Below are 15,304 nucleotides of genomic sequence, written 5' to 3'. Positions count from 1 at the left end.
CATCCGTGGCAGCTGCTTCACAGCAAACACAAGACACCCTAGGATTGATAATCCCAAACCAACCTGGACACAGTGAAAGCTTTTTGGTGGTTTCTTCCCACACCAAAGCAGAGAACTTCCAATGCTTTTTAAAAATGTTTGGTTCTGCTGCAACATATTGGGTGTATCTGTTGTTGGTGTTCAGTGCTCAGACTCTTCTGAAGCCTCCAAAGTTTGCAAATCAAGGGTTGGAGTGAAACCCAAGAAAAGCCAGTCCTTCACAAGATCTGAGTGTGGTTTGGGCTCAGCAATGAGCAGCTCCTGGGTACACCCCCAGCAAGCTGACGTATTCCAAACTCTGCAAGCTCCATTTCCTTGCACAGATGGCAACCTTGCATGGAAGGTCCACAGCGAACTCTAAAACTGTCATTTCAACCAAACCCTCGTGTTGGCCCTGCCTTTCTTAGGCCAAAATCATGCCAGACTATCTGCAGGAGCTGGGGAAAGAGACTGGCTTTAGGAGAGTGCAAACTGACTTCATTGGAACCACTGCCAAGCCAGGCTGATGGAAATAAGAGGAAAATCACTGTCCTCCAGCCTGAATTCCCAGAGGAAGCAGAGCCTTTGCACAGCCCTGGTTCCCACTTGCTCAGCCAAAAGAGAACAAAAACAAATAAGGAAGGCAGGGGACAACATCCATGGAGTCTGACCAATGCACGTATCTACCTGGCTTTGCTCTGCTAAATCATCTCAAAATATAGGCTGGTTTCCTGGTTGTTGTTCTTTATTTATATATTTTGGAAGGGGGGGGGGTGTGGGAAGAAAGGAAAAAGAAAAAATCGATTCCTCTATGATTTACGGTGGGGTTAAGGCAAACGTGAAGCCCATGTTAAGGCTGTTCGTCTCATGATAAGGCAGCAAAAAGGTCAACAAATTACTCTCTCCCTAATGGTTCATTTGAACCAATGAAAACAGGATATTTTATCCTCTCGGGTCAGGCCTGCTTAGAAATCCGACGTCCCTTTCCCTCTCTCCCTCCTCAGCCTCCCCTCATACCCCCTCCCTCCCTCCCATTCCCGGCCCCTTTCTTTTAACTCTCTATCTCTGATCCTCCAAGGTGACCTTTTCTCCCACTCCTAATACCAAATTTTCTGGCTGAGTGGCGCTGAGCGCTGCTGTCGCCCTGGCCGGGAGTCCCTGGGCTGCAGGGGCCGGGTTTGGAGCTGCAGCCCAGCCTCGGGACGGGCTGTGCCACGCTGATGCTGCTGTGCCGAGCGGGAAAAGGATCCAGAGCCGGAGCGATGGAGGGGGGAGAGCCCTGCGGTTCCTGCCCTGCTTGGGAGAGGTTTATGTGGCCATCGGAGCCTCATCAGTTGTAGCCTCTCAGGGGATGATCCAGGGTTCTCCTGCTTTAGCCAGAGCTGGAGCAGCGAGCGCTAACTGCTGCCTATTAGGAATAGCTATCACATCTAATTGTTACCCTCGCTGCTGATTGAGGGGGGAAGTGGAGGGATGGGAAGTTCAGCCGGGTGACATGATGCAGTTTTAATGAGTCTCTCTTTTTCTTTCCCTTTTCTTCTTCCATTGTTTTTTTTCCCCCCGGCCTGGCTGTTTTAATATGGAAATATAGTAAATTCCAGCAAAATCAGGCTGGCACGCAGAGCACAGACCGAAGGCAAACCTCCAGGAGGCTTTCAGCAGTGGCTGGGCAGCAATAGCAATACAGAAGCAATTAGTTCCTTAAGTTCTTTAGTGCAGGGCCTTTGGAAGGGGGTGGACACTAGATTAAGCCCTGCTTCATTTGCCTATTTATTCAGCTGTCAGAAGGCTGAAAGGGTTAAATCGTGTGTTGGAGCAGAAAGCGTCCCCAGAGCCCCCTCCCGAGTGACCGTCCCCGGCAGACAGCGCTGGCTCCACCGCAGCACCGCCGCTCGCTGCAGCCTGACCTCACGCATTAAACAGTTAAAAATGTACTTTTTCCCCTCTCCCAGCAGATGCAGAGCTGCGAGGTGGGGCGCCAGCACAACCTGACTCAGCAAAGGCTCCTGATGCCAGCGCAGCCCCATCGGTGCTGGAATTCACCCCAACAGAGGCGAGCGGAGCCCGGGGCTGCTCCCAAAGCCAAACACACGCTCTGCAGAATTAGCCCCAGTTTAGAAAAAGAGGATTTCTGAGCTGGGGTGCATATCTGACACCGGGAGAGGCTGGTACACAGCGACGGACTCTCTGTCTCTAAATAATGGAGAGATTAAGCTCTACACTGGGATCTGGTTTGTATTTGTTTCTTGCCTTGCTTCCCCATCCCTGCAGCCGTGTGTGTGTCTGAGCCGTGCATCCCAGGGCTGCCCTGCACATCCCAGCTCGTATTTTCCACATTTCATCAGAACTAGATAAAAAAAGTTAACTCTCCCAGTGTAGTTGTTTTGCTTTGTATGCCTCAACGCGCACACTGGGCATCAATTGTGTCTGTACCAGGGAAGGTTTTAATTACAGAATCATGTTTGTGGTGCATGACCAGTTTATCCCCAATATAGGTCACTAATTTGGATTCTCTTTTGGCTGGAGGATCCCGTAGTGCTGCTCGCTGTGATGTCTGGCAGCTCATACCCAACCCCAGAGCTTTTGCTCTTTCTCTCTGAGTTGTTTGAGATACAAATTCGAGAGAATCTGTTTTCACAATCGAAGAAATGTGTGTGTTTGGTTGGTTGTTGTTCCAGGATTTTTTTTTCCTTGAAGAATTAAAAATGTAACGTATTTGAAACGTATTTAGAGACAGGGCTCACATACAATCACACACTCAGAGGAGGGATGCCAGTGCGTATGGAGTATGATAGCTCAAAACACAGAGAGAGCATGTAATGCAATTTTGTTGTAGCATATCATTGAATTTTGTTAATATAATAACCTGAAATAAAGTATTAAGACAGATTGACATGCCTGAGTAGCACAGCTGAGGATTCAAATATTTAAATCTAACATGTTCTAGCTTGTTCCTACTGAAATCGATGGAAGTTCTCCTTCACAGCTGATTGCAGTGGGGAAAAATGGATCCAGCTTATGCAGAATAATGACAGGAAGGGGAATGGGTAAGTTCAGCTGAGTTTTCAAATGTTGATTTCTCAGCTCAAATCAGCTCTAATTTCCATTTGGCTTTTGGTGGAGTTTGGGGGTGGGTTTTGGGGTTTTTTGTTTGTTAGAGGAAAAAAAAGGAAGCTGTTTTCTTCGACATCCAGAAATAAAATAGAAATCATCCCAATGCAGGGAAAGAGAGAGGAGAAGAGAGTGAAAAATCTGTTTTATCTGCATCTTCCCTTCATGCCTTTCACTTCTTTCACCACTCTTCTATTTGCCACTTTATCTACCCAAAGGATGAGACCGTATCCTGCTGGAACCTGGGGGTTCTCTAAGTCTGCTCACAACAAAAACTTCAAACCATGTTTTTGAGCTCCAAATCAGAAAACACAAATATTGCAAAAAATATCATAGCCTCACGCTCAATTTATGGGTGGTCACATTCTCATTCCAGTCACCTATCTCTATTCCAAGACCATTCTGAGCAGGTAGTCGCTCTTTTAGCTGCCTGATAACATAATTTTAATTTTTTTTTTTCCAGGACTCTGCAGCTTAACATTAGCAATTTGTGTCTGGGCATTCATCCTCCAAACACACTTCAAAAGATTTTAGCAACAAGGCACTGGTTGGTGTTTCCATCGAGACGACAGGGATGCCCCAGTTAATCACAGGAGAAACAGGCTCCAACCCAGACCCCCAAAAGATTAAATCTTTCAAAAAAGACTGCACCTATTTCAAATTATTTCTACAGAGGGTATTCTCCATCACCCCTCCCCAGGACCATCTCCTTTGATTGACTTTAAATGTCATGGAAGTTCTGGGAAATAGAAAACTTCTGTAATAAGACTCACACAAACACATTTAAAGCTCATTTAAAGCAAATGCAAATTTCCATGCTAAAAACTTGCTGTTTCAAAATGCTTTCTCACATTAAAAGCCGAGTTTTCAAAAAGGAAGCTGTAGCAGCTACAAAAGCAGACGGGAGAATTTTGCTAGAAATAAGGAGGAAACACCTCTTTTCCTTCAAACAAAACTAAATGAAATGGATTAATGAATGGCTGGGAAAATCGACAGGAAGGGTCCTGACATTTCCAATAGGAGCTTTGAAGGGAAAGAAAATGGCAATTCCCAGACCTCCCAAAACAACCCAAAGAAATCCTTTCTGTGGTAGAAGTCTGGAAAGAGGAAAAATACATATCCCAAAATACTGCAACACCGCTCAGGGAAGGGCAAGAGAAAACCCTTCCACTATTTCCAGTCTCCTGACTGAAAACTCAACCTAAATGATGTCAGGTTTTAGCTACAAGGTTCTTTTGGTATGTTTTGTTCAGGTGGGGTGTTGGCTTGGTTTTGTGCTGTTTTTTGCTCCAGTTGTGATTGACAAAAATCACAAACCTTTTCAGCTGCTGAATCCTTCCTGCACTGCTCGCAGCATTCCCGGGAAGGTTCACCTTCTGTGGGAAACAAAGAGTTGGGGGAGGCAGACGGGAGCAGCAGCCCAGCCCTACTGCCCCATCCCGCATCCTGGGGAAGGCACAAGCCCCTCGCAGGGTGCGACCTTGCTCAGGACGTTCCCTTTGCACCTTCCCGGGAAAGGAAAATGCCATTCCCGGCTCCTTCGGGCTCGCTTTTACATTCAAATCAGCCTCCCGGGGCACGGGGCTGGGCGCTCACCCCAAGACACGAGCCAAAGTGTGACTGTGTGTTCCTGAGCTGGAGGAAAACACCGGGAATACAAATTGGAGCTCGGATCGTTTCCTGGCGTTATTTCACTGTAAATTTAAATGGCCTTGGCATTGTGAAGCTCTCTCATTTATTTTAAAAGCAGGAAAGATTTATTTTACCCAGAAGTCGTTCAGAGTGGGATGGAGAACAACCAGGACTTGGGTTTTGCTGTTTTCCTAACAACAGCTGAAGTCAGGGCTGCCTCTGGGCTGAATTGCAGAGGGGTTTGGGGTACTTTTATTTCTCTTCCAAAATACCCTCACATTTTTCCTTTATTTCCTACACATCATCTTCTGACATAACTCCTGGTACTGTGATGTGACATTTACCCTTTTAAAACCCACCTGGGTTTTAAGTCGCAGCTTTCAGAGCCATCCCTGTATTTCTTGTACATGCTAAACATAAAAGTCCCTTCATAGGAATTCAGGTTATTTTGGCAAATGTGGGGTCAATCTCCTGGTCACAAACAAAGTGTTGCTGCTGAGAAGTGTTCTGAGACACAAACAAATACTTAGCATTAACCTCCTCCCTTTCAGAGATGGAAGAACAGGCTGGGGAACGAAAAATGACCCTAAGACAAAGAACAGACCTGCAGGGAAGCTGAGCTTACTGCTCATGCTCCTGGCTGGCAGCCCCATCCCTGTACCACTACTCAAGCTCTACGTCTTTGTAGAGTATGCAACTGGCATATGGAATTTTCAAAAGCAATTTTGTAAAGATGGGCTTCTATTTCTGTGCATGCCATAGCTTTTAATCCTGAGGCAGAAACAACCAATGCCTGAGTTTTGCATGCATGCATATGCATTACCTGGAAAAGGCAGGCGAATGTCAGTTTTGGGTTTCTACCAAAATCTTCCCTTAGCTGAGTTTTTCTCAGAAACTAGAGAACAGACAGAAGCAGAGCCCTTAAAATATGTTTTCAGGATTTAAAATGCAAACTGCAGCCTTCCTCCCTTCCCTACTTGTACCTGGGGTGACATTCAGCACTCTGGGGACTCACAGATCATCCCCTAGATGCAGCACAAAGTGGCCGAGGTGGACATCACACCACAGAGGTGAATGCTGAATTTGGGTACAAGCTCTCTGTCGGACAAAGAACATGCAGAGAGAGGCTGGAGAGGAATAAAAGCAGGGATGAGAGATATTCCTGACTGACCCGCTGTTATTTGAATACGCAGACTCAGGCTGTGCAGAGAGGCCAGTTCTGGATATTAACACAGAGGAGATTTCAAGCTCTGCCTTCAGGGTTGGAGCTGGACTCTCTTTTGTCATATATTCACATCTCCTTTGTGTACAGCCCATTAGCTGAGGCTGTGCCCAGGCTGTCAGGGGTAGGAATAGAGCCATGTGCGTGTTGGATCAGGAGTGTCGAATCCCTGGGTTTTCATGGATGCTCAGCAGCCAGCCAGGGCACCTATTGTTGGACTTGGTTGTACATGGCTAAGAAATTCTGAATCTGAATCACTCATTTACTGCCCACTCCGAGAGGAACTGGCCCTAAAATCTGGGAGAGCTGTAAACAGCCCTTCTTCTATGAACTAAGATGAAGGTTTGTTCATATCTGTTCCTTTAGATGTTTATTGCCCTAACTGGCTTTTCATTAACTCAAGAGCTCTGCTATTAATTTTAATATTCCCAGCATTTATGACCTTGTAGCTATATCATCTGATTCCCTCCATATATACATTCTAGGTCATCAAGAGTTTGTTTCATTTTCCCAACGAAAATGGAAAAACTGGCTTTTAAAACTATCTGACCAGGTCATGCAAATTCCTACAGAGGAGTTCTGAAAAATACTCAAAGCCTGATCTTTTCTGGTCACAGACTCCTCACTGAAATTTGGGGTATGTATTCAAGTGTAGAAATTACATTTGTTGAAATCATGCATGAAAAATTAATGTTTTCCCTTTTTTAAAAAAAATTTAGAATTCTGTGGTCCACTTCCATAGGGCTGTGTCCAGTTTAAAATTTGGGGTCCAGATAAACTTTGTTCTTCAGACACAGAGGGGAGAAAGAAAGTAAAAGGGAAAAAAAAATCAGCTTTTTTGTGAGCGAACTTCTTTTTCCTGTTACTATTTACTCTGACCCCAATGAATCACTTATTTTTTAACCTTTTAAAGGTTTATATTACCAAGACAGAAAAAGATATTTAAAGTATGGATAACCATCACTTTTCCATTTGTGGCCTGTCTAGAAGCTTCCAGTCTTTGGATCAAACACCCCAGATATATCGGTGTGGCCCAGGTGTCACCTTCCATCCTCGGCTCGCAGGAGCTGGTTAAGCTCTGCAGATTTCATTGGTATCTGTGTTCACTGATGTGAGGTTTTTAATCTTGTCCTTGGGTTGGCTCTAACTATGATCTGAGCTAAGTGGCAGCAAGGTGAAAGGAAGTGATTAATATTGTTTTCAGTGGTGACTGCATTGAGCCTCTCGCTCTGAGGGTCTGTGAGCGATGGCCATGGTCAACTCTGCACCACACAGGATTCGGCTCTGCTGATACACAATTCTCTTGAACTATCACATATGCAAGAGAACAACAGAGTCTGAGGGGAAGGAAAAGCCCAGAAATGAAATCAGGCCATAAAATAATAAATTTTCTGCTGGACTAGAACTGTCATGTCATGGGAAAGGAGCAAACTGAAGAGGCTGAAAATTTGAATCATCTCCCTTCATCGTCAGGGCGGTGGGGATGCAGGGATCAGAGAGCTCTGGCTACCCCAGCTAAACCTAACACAGACCTTCAGGCATGGAAAACACCCTTCAGACCTTCCACATCTTTGGCTTTCTTCTCACTATCTTCAGCCTCTCTCCTTGATTTGAGGGGGAGAAAAATCCACTTGGCATTTGCAAATGGCTGTGATTCAATGCAGCGAAGGGTCTCTACCGCCGCCAACCTCGCTGAGCCTTGGGAACTCCTTGTGCCATAATGAAATCACATCTGCTGCCGAGTAGGGAGTCAGTGAAGGATGGATGAGTGGGGAGATGCTTTCTCAGGCAGGCTGGGCTCTACTACTTCCCGAGTTTAACATCCGTGTGCTGCGCCATCCGGGCATTGGCCCAGGCATCTGCCCCGGCTACAGCGACTCTCGGGCAGGTGAGGGGGTGGAGCACGGTGGCACTGTTTGCAATGGATCAGCTGCTAGGGAGTGGAAGTCCTGATCTTTTTAGGCACTCTCTCACAAAACCCAGTGTCACAAATGGATGCCCTGATTCCAATGAGAGGCTACAGCAGGCTTGGGAAAGCCCAGAGAAGTGGGCATAAAGGCAAACAGTGAATCTCATAATGGATTCATGGTAACAAGTGCCTACAGAAGTAGCACTCTTAACAAATTTCTCCAAGCTCTTAGAGCATCTTAAGGGGAGATCACTCTGTTGCTTGCTTTATGAGTCTGTGGAGGATCCTACCGGGTAAGAAATGCACATATTTAAGTTTATGGGAAGCTAAACCTAACATTTAGTGCCCAGCTCTGTTCATATTCAGCTCTTTGCATTCTGAGGTATATTCCTGCCATATGGGGCATTCTGGCTGACCAAACCAGAATGGGTTCTGTAATTATTTAATTGCTATAGCACGATGATACCTGTTATTAATATTATAAATAATAAACAATATGTCTTAAATTATAAACCCCAAAGAGCAAGTCAGACAGATGCATGGGGTAAAAAAAAGAGCAATGTGAAAAATACATCCCTCCAGTAAAGATGGAACTGTGGCACTGTAGGAGTCAGGGAAGTGGAAATACTGGGAAAATAACAGTTTGGTCCCTGCCTTGTGCTGAATCTGCACAAACACACACCATATGAAATAGTCTCTGTCCCAAGGACTTAAAATTCATGGCTTAGGCTGAGTGAGAAACTGCCTTTATGATCTCTCTCTCCCGTGTCTCACTGAGGAAAGATCTTCAGGGGTAGAAAGAGCCAAGTCAGTGGATTTTATCGTCTCCAGCTGGGTTTTCACCTCCATGCCCACCGAGAAGAGCTCTCTCACAGAAAAGGTTTGCAGAGGGAGAGAGGGCAGGGACTGCCAGAGAGAGAAGTACAGGAGCAGAGACCAACAAAAGGGAGAGAGCAAGAAAAGAAAGAGGCAGGACAAGGTCTCCGCTCATCTTTTTTCAAGGGACAATGGAAATGCTTTAGGGGGAAAAGCCAAGCAGGGTAAGAAGCAGGGCTGGAAGTGATAAAGAAATGTTTCACTGCCAGTGAGGGTGACGTTCAACTAATCTTTCCCTGCTGTCAGTGAGCGGAGCCTGGACCTGACATCTCCACAGACAGGTCCTACATGGGCTCCCTGCCACAGCCACCTCCCCAGCTCTCCCTTCCTCTCATGTCTGTGCAGAGCAAGAGAAGGGACAACATTTACTGCGTTTTGTTTTTATGTAAAAAAAGAGTGACTTGGATAGAAATCACTCAATATCTCTTAACCTCCCATCTCCTCTCCTAGAAAAACTCCTGTCTTTACTTTTTACTGCCTCCATCAAATGAGAAGCAGAAGTTCCCTCAGTGCTGGAGAGCCTGGTGAGGATCCCCATCCCTCTGCTTCCTCACCCTGCCCCTTCCAGCTCTGGAGGCACCAGCTCACATCTCTAGCAGCAAAGCCAAGGAAAGTGCTTTAACCCTGAGGGTTTTCCCTGAGTACCTTGGAGAGGCTGGGAATTTTGGCAATGAGGAGGGAAAAGAGAGGAGATAATAATAAGAGGAATGAGAATACCCAAGCACAGAACTCCACATGAATGAACGGCGCCAAGGTCACCCGGTAGATGGCATGGAGACAGGTGGGACAGATTTCATCCGTGCTCCCTGTCCTCTAATGAAAGATGCACTTTAATGTGCTGATTTCATTTGCACCAACTTCTTTTAAGTGCAAAGCAAATGCAGAAACTCCAGAGATTTGCTGCACTGCTAAAAAAAAATCTTTAGTAAATAATTAGCTTAAATCATGCATTTATGTATGTAAGTTTTGTGGTGTTTACAAATTAATGATAGTAACAGACCTTGGGTGGTAGGGTCGGGGACGTGGGTTTACACCTCATCCCCGATTTCTTCAAAATTGTCCAGCAAAATTTTTATTCTTTTATTCTAGGGTGTTGGTGATGACACAAGGAGAGAGAAGAAATAAATCTCACTGGGACAGTGTGGACAGGAGTGCCTGTTTGCCCTGGGAAGAATTGGAAGAAGAAGAAGAAAAGAAGTGGATCGCTGCGGTACATTAATTGAACAAGAACTGCAAAATGGCTGAAAACAGAGGGATGGTATTTATAAAGCTGTCTAGTTTTGAAAAGATCAAAGGCAGAGGCAGAGAAATAATCCATTGGACGTGTCTAATTGCAAAGCGCATATTGTAAAAAAAAAAAAAAAAAATTAAAAAAAGGAATCCCACGCTGTTTCCTTTGGCTCCTGCCTCTGCCCGGGGCTCGGTCCGCACGGCTGGGCAGGCGCTCACCGGCAGCCGAGGCTGCAGCGCTCCCTGCACCGCCCTGCCCGCTGTGACAGCGCGGGTGTCCGCGGGAAGGACAAACCCGGAGCGTCTGTGGAGGAGAGAGCTGGGAGCAGGTCACCGGGCCACTGGCTGTGACACCCAGGGCTGTCACGCTGGGGACACACCAGCCAGATCCACTCAGGGCTCGATTTAAGGGAAAAAAACCCAAGGGCCCTTTGATGCGTGATGGGGAGAGGCCGGGTCCCCTCGAAAGCCACCCCCAAGTGCTCGATGGCTGCGTGGGCTCTGCAGTTCATCCATCCCAAACTGCGCCCGATCTCCTTCAAAACCCACCTACTGCTGTCCCCACTGCCCCGGGAGCCAGGACAGGGGCCACTGGCTGGGGGGAGCACCGAGGGTTGGGGAGGGGACAGGGGCAGGCACGGCCAGGCAGGGCAGGCGTAGGCTGGGACAGGCAGGGCTGGGACAGGGCAGGGACAGGGCAGGGACAGGCAAGCCAGGGAGAGTCGAGACAGGCACGGGGGAGGCTGAGGGGGGAAACAGTGTCTCTGTCCCTGCCTTTTGAGCCAAGGACCGTGTCCGGGACTGGCTCTGGGAGCGGAGCGGCAGAGACCCACCCTGTGCCCGCAGGCGGCCGCGGAGGGCAGGGAGGGATGCCCGCAGCCCCTGGGCACCGCGGGGACGGGAGAACCCCTTGTGCCCACCCACCGCTGCTGTTCCCCAGCTGCAAAGGGGAGAAAGCGGCTTCCCTGGGCCCGCCCCGAGCGCTCCCCGGAACCGGGAGAGGGGGGCGCAGCCGCCGGTCCCCGAGGGTGCCCCCGGCCCCGGGGCTCCCGCGGCCGCCGCCCCCTCACCCCGGCGCAGAGCTGAGGCAGAGACTCAAAAGAGCAATTTCACAATCGCCTATTAAAATGAGGCTGGGCGGAATTGCATTTCCCCGTCCCTTTAATCCAATAAGTCAGAACTTCTTAACTGATTAATTACAAAATTAATGAGTAAAATGGCAGCGTTTGGGTGAGGCGGGATGGTGGGGGATTTTATTTTTTTTTAGTGTTGTGCTCTTTAAAAAGACTGATGGAAATAAAGTTACCTCAAAGCATCAGGGTGCTTTGATGCCTGTAATAGCAATTTAGTTATTACATTAATAGATTTCCTCTTTATTTTTAACAAGGCATTGTTAAATATGGTCTTGTTTTGTCTGAAGGAGGAACATTGGAGTTTGCATTTCCCATTATACGAATTCTCCCCGTGCAAGGAACTATTTTGCACTATTTCTCTGCCTTAGATCTCGGCATTAATGTGAGATTATCAGCGCATTTCACGGGGGGAGCAGGACTGGCAAACCCCCAAACCCGAGTATCCCCCGGCGTCCCAGCACCCCTCGGGCAGCACCAGGGCTTGTGTTTACATGCACACTTTTCCCTCTGGAAACTACAGCATCCAACTCAGCATAACCAACCCCCGAGATGAGCCCCTCTACCCAGAATCCCAAACAGACAGGGCTGATGGTTCGAGACAGCACCAAAGCAGCAGTTCAACGCACACAAAATGTATGTTTCCCCCCCCGCCAAAACTCCGCTGGAGAAAATACGGAGGTGACGCTGCAGCAGCAGAGATGCAGGAGTGTTACTGTGTCGTAATCAACTGTGAGGTGCTTTCCTTTCATTCAGCGATTGTCACGCTCGTCGCAGAGGAATGCCAGGCAGAGATGTCGGCCGGGGTGGTATCCGCAGGTACCTGCACTGGCTTTTCCCCACCGCGGCCCCAGCTCGGGATGCTGCAGCTCAGGGGCTGCTGCAGCGGCTCGCAGCAGTGCCGGGAGCCGCTGCCGGGCTGCTCACACGAGCTGAACGTGTTTGGGAAGCTCTCTTGGATCAAACAGGCTCCTACCTCCAGTAGGGGCTCGTATTTTTAGGACAAATATATAAGGAGAGGTGAAACCTGAGTTGGGTGGCAGATCTTTTTTCCTTCTCTAAGCGCTTTTGGTAAATAAAGAAAGGGGGAAAGGGGAAGACAGGGATGCTCAGTAAAGCACTAATGGGTATTTGTCCCCTCGGCAGTTGCTTGGAGTGTGGCATCAGGCACAGGAAGGTGCCTGTCCCCTTTACTGGGACCTTTGCTTCAGATGGGCTGATTCGGTAAGTGAGGGGGGAAACCCACAATGCCAAACCTGTTTTCCCCCCATTCCTTAAGGTAAAACATTCTCTGCAAAGCCCTCATAGCCAGGACCACATTCCTGGGGATGGCTCAGGATAAACACATTTTTCAAGAGCAAAAAAATCCAGTCAGAAATTTGGTGTGTTTCCTTTTTTTCCTTTTTTTTCCTTTTTTTTCCTACAAAAAAGCTCTTCCCATAGCCTACCTGGGAGCACTCCCTAATGTCAGGCTGCTCTCCCATACAGTGAGTATTGAAGATACCTGCAGGAAGGGCTTTGGGGTTAGAGGGAGGGGGTGCAGGGATGCTCCAGCCCCACTGAGTGGGGGCCTCCAGCTCAGCCTTGGCTCAGCCCCAGCTCAGTCACTACTCCCGAGTGGAGGAATGACTGAGCTGAAAGTGCTGCTCAACTTCTGCAGGGGAAGCCGAGGCAACAACACCAGAATTCACACATGGAATGGGGAAACAACACCTCTGCAGGCAAGACGTGTCCTTGTGTCTGGACAGATGGACACCAGCACAGCCGGCCCAGCTTGGAGCTGTAGAGATTTTACAGACACATTCTGCAAAATATCTCCATGAAGTCAATGTGTCCTGCAGGCTCCGAGCGAGCCGTGCAGGCTATACAGACACGGCTGCGGGGATGTGGAGCACGCAGGGCTTTACAGCATCAGCTCACACGCAGCCTGGCCATCCAGAGACACGTGCCACCCCAGCATATATGTGTTACATAAATATATAAATAAACCCTGGTGCACTCAGCATATCCATGAGGAAGGAGCTGTAAAGCTGCCCCAACACATGGGAAGTGTCACACGCATGGGAGAGGGGCTGTGGCTGTGCCCACCAGAGCCATGGGGGAGTTTGCTCCCATTTTCCCCCCGTGAGGCAGATCCATGCTTGGCTCTGGGGTGCCCTGAGCAGATGGTGGGGAGCAGGGCAGGGGCGTCAGGCCTGGGGGGTCAAAGACCGTGCCAAGGGATGAGGGGAGCCCTGAGCACCCCCCTCCTGCACCTCCCCACCCAGGATGAAAATCACAGCTGGGCTGAGAGGGGGGTGCAGGGGAAAGCAAAGCCAGAGGGATGGGGACAGGGGGGAAGGAATTGTGGGGGTCCTTGGTGGGGCGGCAGCATCAGCCAGGGATGTCTCCAGCCCTCGCACCCCCTTTCCCAGCATTCAGGACCCATTCACAGCCAGACTCCCTTCCCACGGCCTTCAGTGCAGGCAGAGTCTGCACCCGGTTTCCCAGAGCCATTTCCCAACATTTTGCAGAAACCCCATTAAATAAGTGGTGAGCAGTATTTAAACACAGCACTGTAATTATTAATTCCCCCCAAATCCCCCCCTGAAATGCGAGGGTTTAATTGGCTCCAAGATGAGGAAGCTACGAGCAGTGTTATAAAATGAACTGACCCCGCGAAATGATGCAACATCTGGAGGCAGGGCAGGCGGGGAGGCAAGAGCATCTCTGTGGAGCATCCGTACGTGCAGCCTGCGCCGATGGGAAGGGCCCTACGGAGCTGCATCCCAGCTCTGCCTCGGCAATCCCGTGCTAAGAAAGAAAAGCCCCTCAGAGCTTACCTGCCCGCAGCGAGGCGCGTCCCCTCAGCACCTGCAGAACGAGAGCTCTGTCCTTTCAAACAGCCCTAAAAAATTTCCCCTAAGTCCACCCGGGTGATTATTTTTTTAGAGCTAATCAAGGAAATAAAGTTAAAGAGGAGGAGAGTTCCTCTTGTTTGGGGTCTGATTTGGGAGAAGGAGGGGGTGGGGGGAGTTAAAGAGACCAGTTGCTGCCCACTGCTTTGACCACTGAGGGATTCAACCCTTATTACCATTTTGTTTTTGTCCAGATTTGCAAGTAGGGCCCCCTGCATTCAAATCATCGCCCTCCATCCTTATTGTAAAGGACAGGCCTTAGTGGGCCCCCTTTGGATTGTCCTCCATTAACAATCCCTTCTTTTGTGGAGGTGTTTCTTTTTCTATTCACACACATCGCTGATGGTACTTCAGGCCCAGCTCTTAAAGAAACTGTTTGCAAAATTATACCTTTCCACACACTACTCCACAAGGAAGCAGGGAACTGTAGTTAGGAAAACATTATTGAGGCTTGTAATTTAATTAAAAATGCTAAAGCTGGCAAAGGGGAAAGGAGAGAGGGGAAAAGAGCATAAGGGTGCAAAAGCAGGAACCAGGTTTCTTTTCTTTTTGAGCTCTGCAGTCCCTGCACAGGCGGGGCTGGGGGTGTGGGGCAGTGCTCACGCTCCTGCCCGTGCACACCCAGAGTGTGCCAGCCTGCACAGGGACAGGGGCTGCCCACGGCCGTCTGTGTGCCACGCTCCCGGCCCAGGCACAGATGAGGCAGCCAGACACCCTTAAGCAAACAATGTTTTTAAAATGTGAATGCAAGCTCGGACATGCGTGGACAGAGCCCGAGGGGCACGGCTGTGCAGCGGGCGCCTGCAGCTGCCGGCCGCTCGGGGCAAAGCCCTCGCCTGAGGTGGCTGTGGGGGGAGTTGCACCCCATCAGCCTCCTCCTGAAAAACTCTCGCTTGAGGAGTTTAGGCTGAAAGAAAGCTGGAGGAGCTGCATCCTGCTCAGCATCCTCGCTCTCAGAAAGGCTCAGAAGCATGTCTGCAGCGAGGACACCCTTCGTTTGGTTATTGTTGTTATCCCCGTCGCCAACAGATCTGTAAATGTTCAAAGAACAACACGACTTTAAAAAAAATCATAATAATTCAGCTGGCGAAGCAGGGCAGAGCCTGACCTCCGGCTCCATGGATGAGTGCTTCGCTGGGACCCCTGCTGAGCCAATGTGGACCTTCAACATCAACTCAGAAATTGGTGTGATTTGCCTGGGAAACCAGCAGTCATAGAGCAACTGGCCTTGACAAGATGAAGAGGAAATGTATAGAAGACGTTTAATGGGTCGCAAGAG

At 48.8% G+C, this 15,304-nt stretch overlaps 2 long non-coding RNA genes across 2 annotated transcripts in view; one reads left to right on the top strand and one right to left on the bottom strand.

Annotated features, from left to right (window-relative positions):
- LOC116452647 overlaps positions 1–13,906 on the bottom strand; it is a 122,693-nt gene extending 108,787 nt beyond the window's left edge. Inside the window, exon 1 of the long non-coding RNA XR_004243552.1 lies at positions 13,783–13,906. This is a non-coding gene — a long non-coding RNA (uncharacterized LOC116452647). The remainder of the gene's footprint in view (positions 1–13,782) is intronic.
- On the top strand, positions 1,204–10,135 carry LOC116452645. Its single transcript, XR_004243550.1, has 3 exons — positions 1,204–2,249; positions 2,966–3,065; positions 9,858–10,135. It is a non-coding gene; the product is annotated as an uncharacterized LOC116452645 (long non-coding RNA).
- Positions 13,907–15,304: the final 1,398 nt, after the last annotated feature.

This window comes from Corvus moneduloides, chromosome 17 (genome assembly GCF_009650955.1).
Source record: "Corvus moneduloides isolate bCorMon1 chromosome 17, bCorMon1.pri, whole genome shotgun sequence".
NCBI classification, from domain to species: domain Eukaryota; kingdom Metazoa; phylum Chordata; class Aves; order Passeriformes; family Corvidae; genus Corvus; species Corvus moneduloides.
Note: the sequence above shows the minus strand (reverse complement) of the source record. Positions and strands in the feature narration are given on the sequence as shown.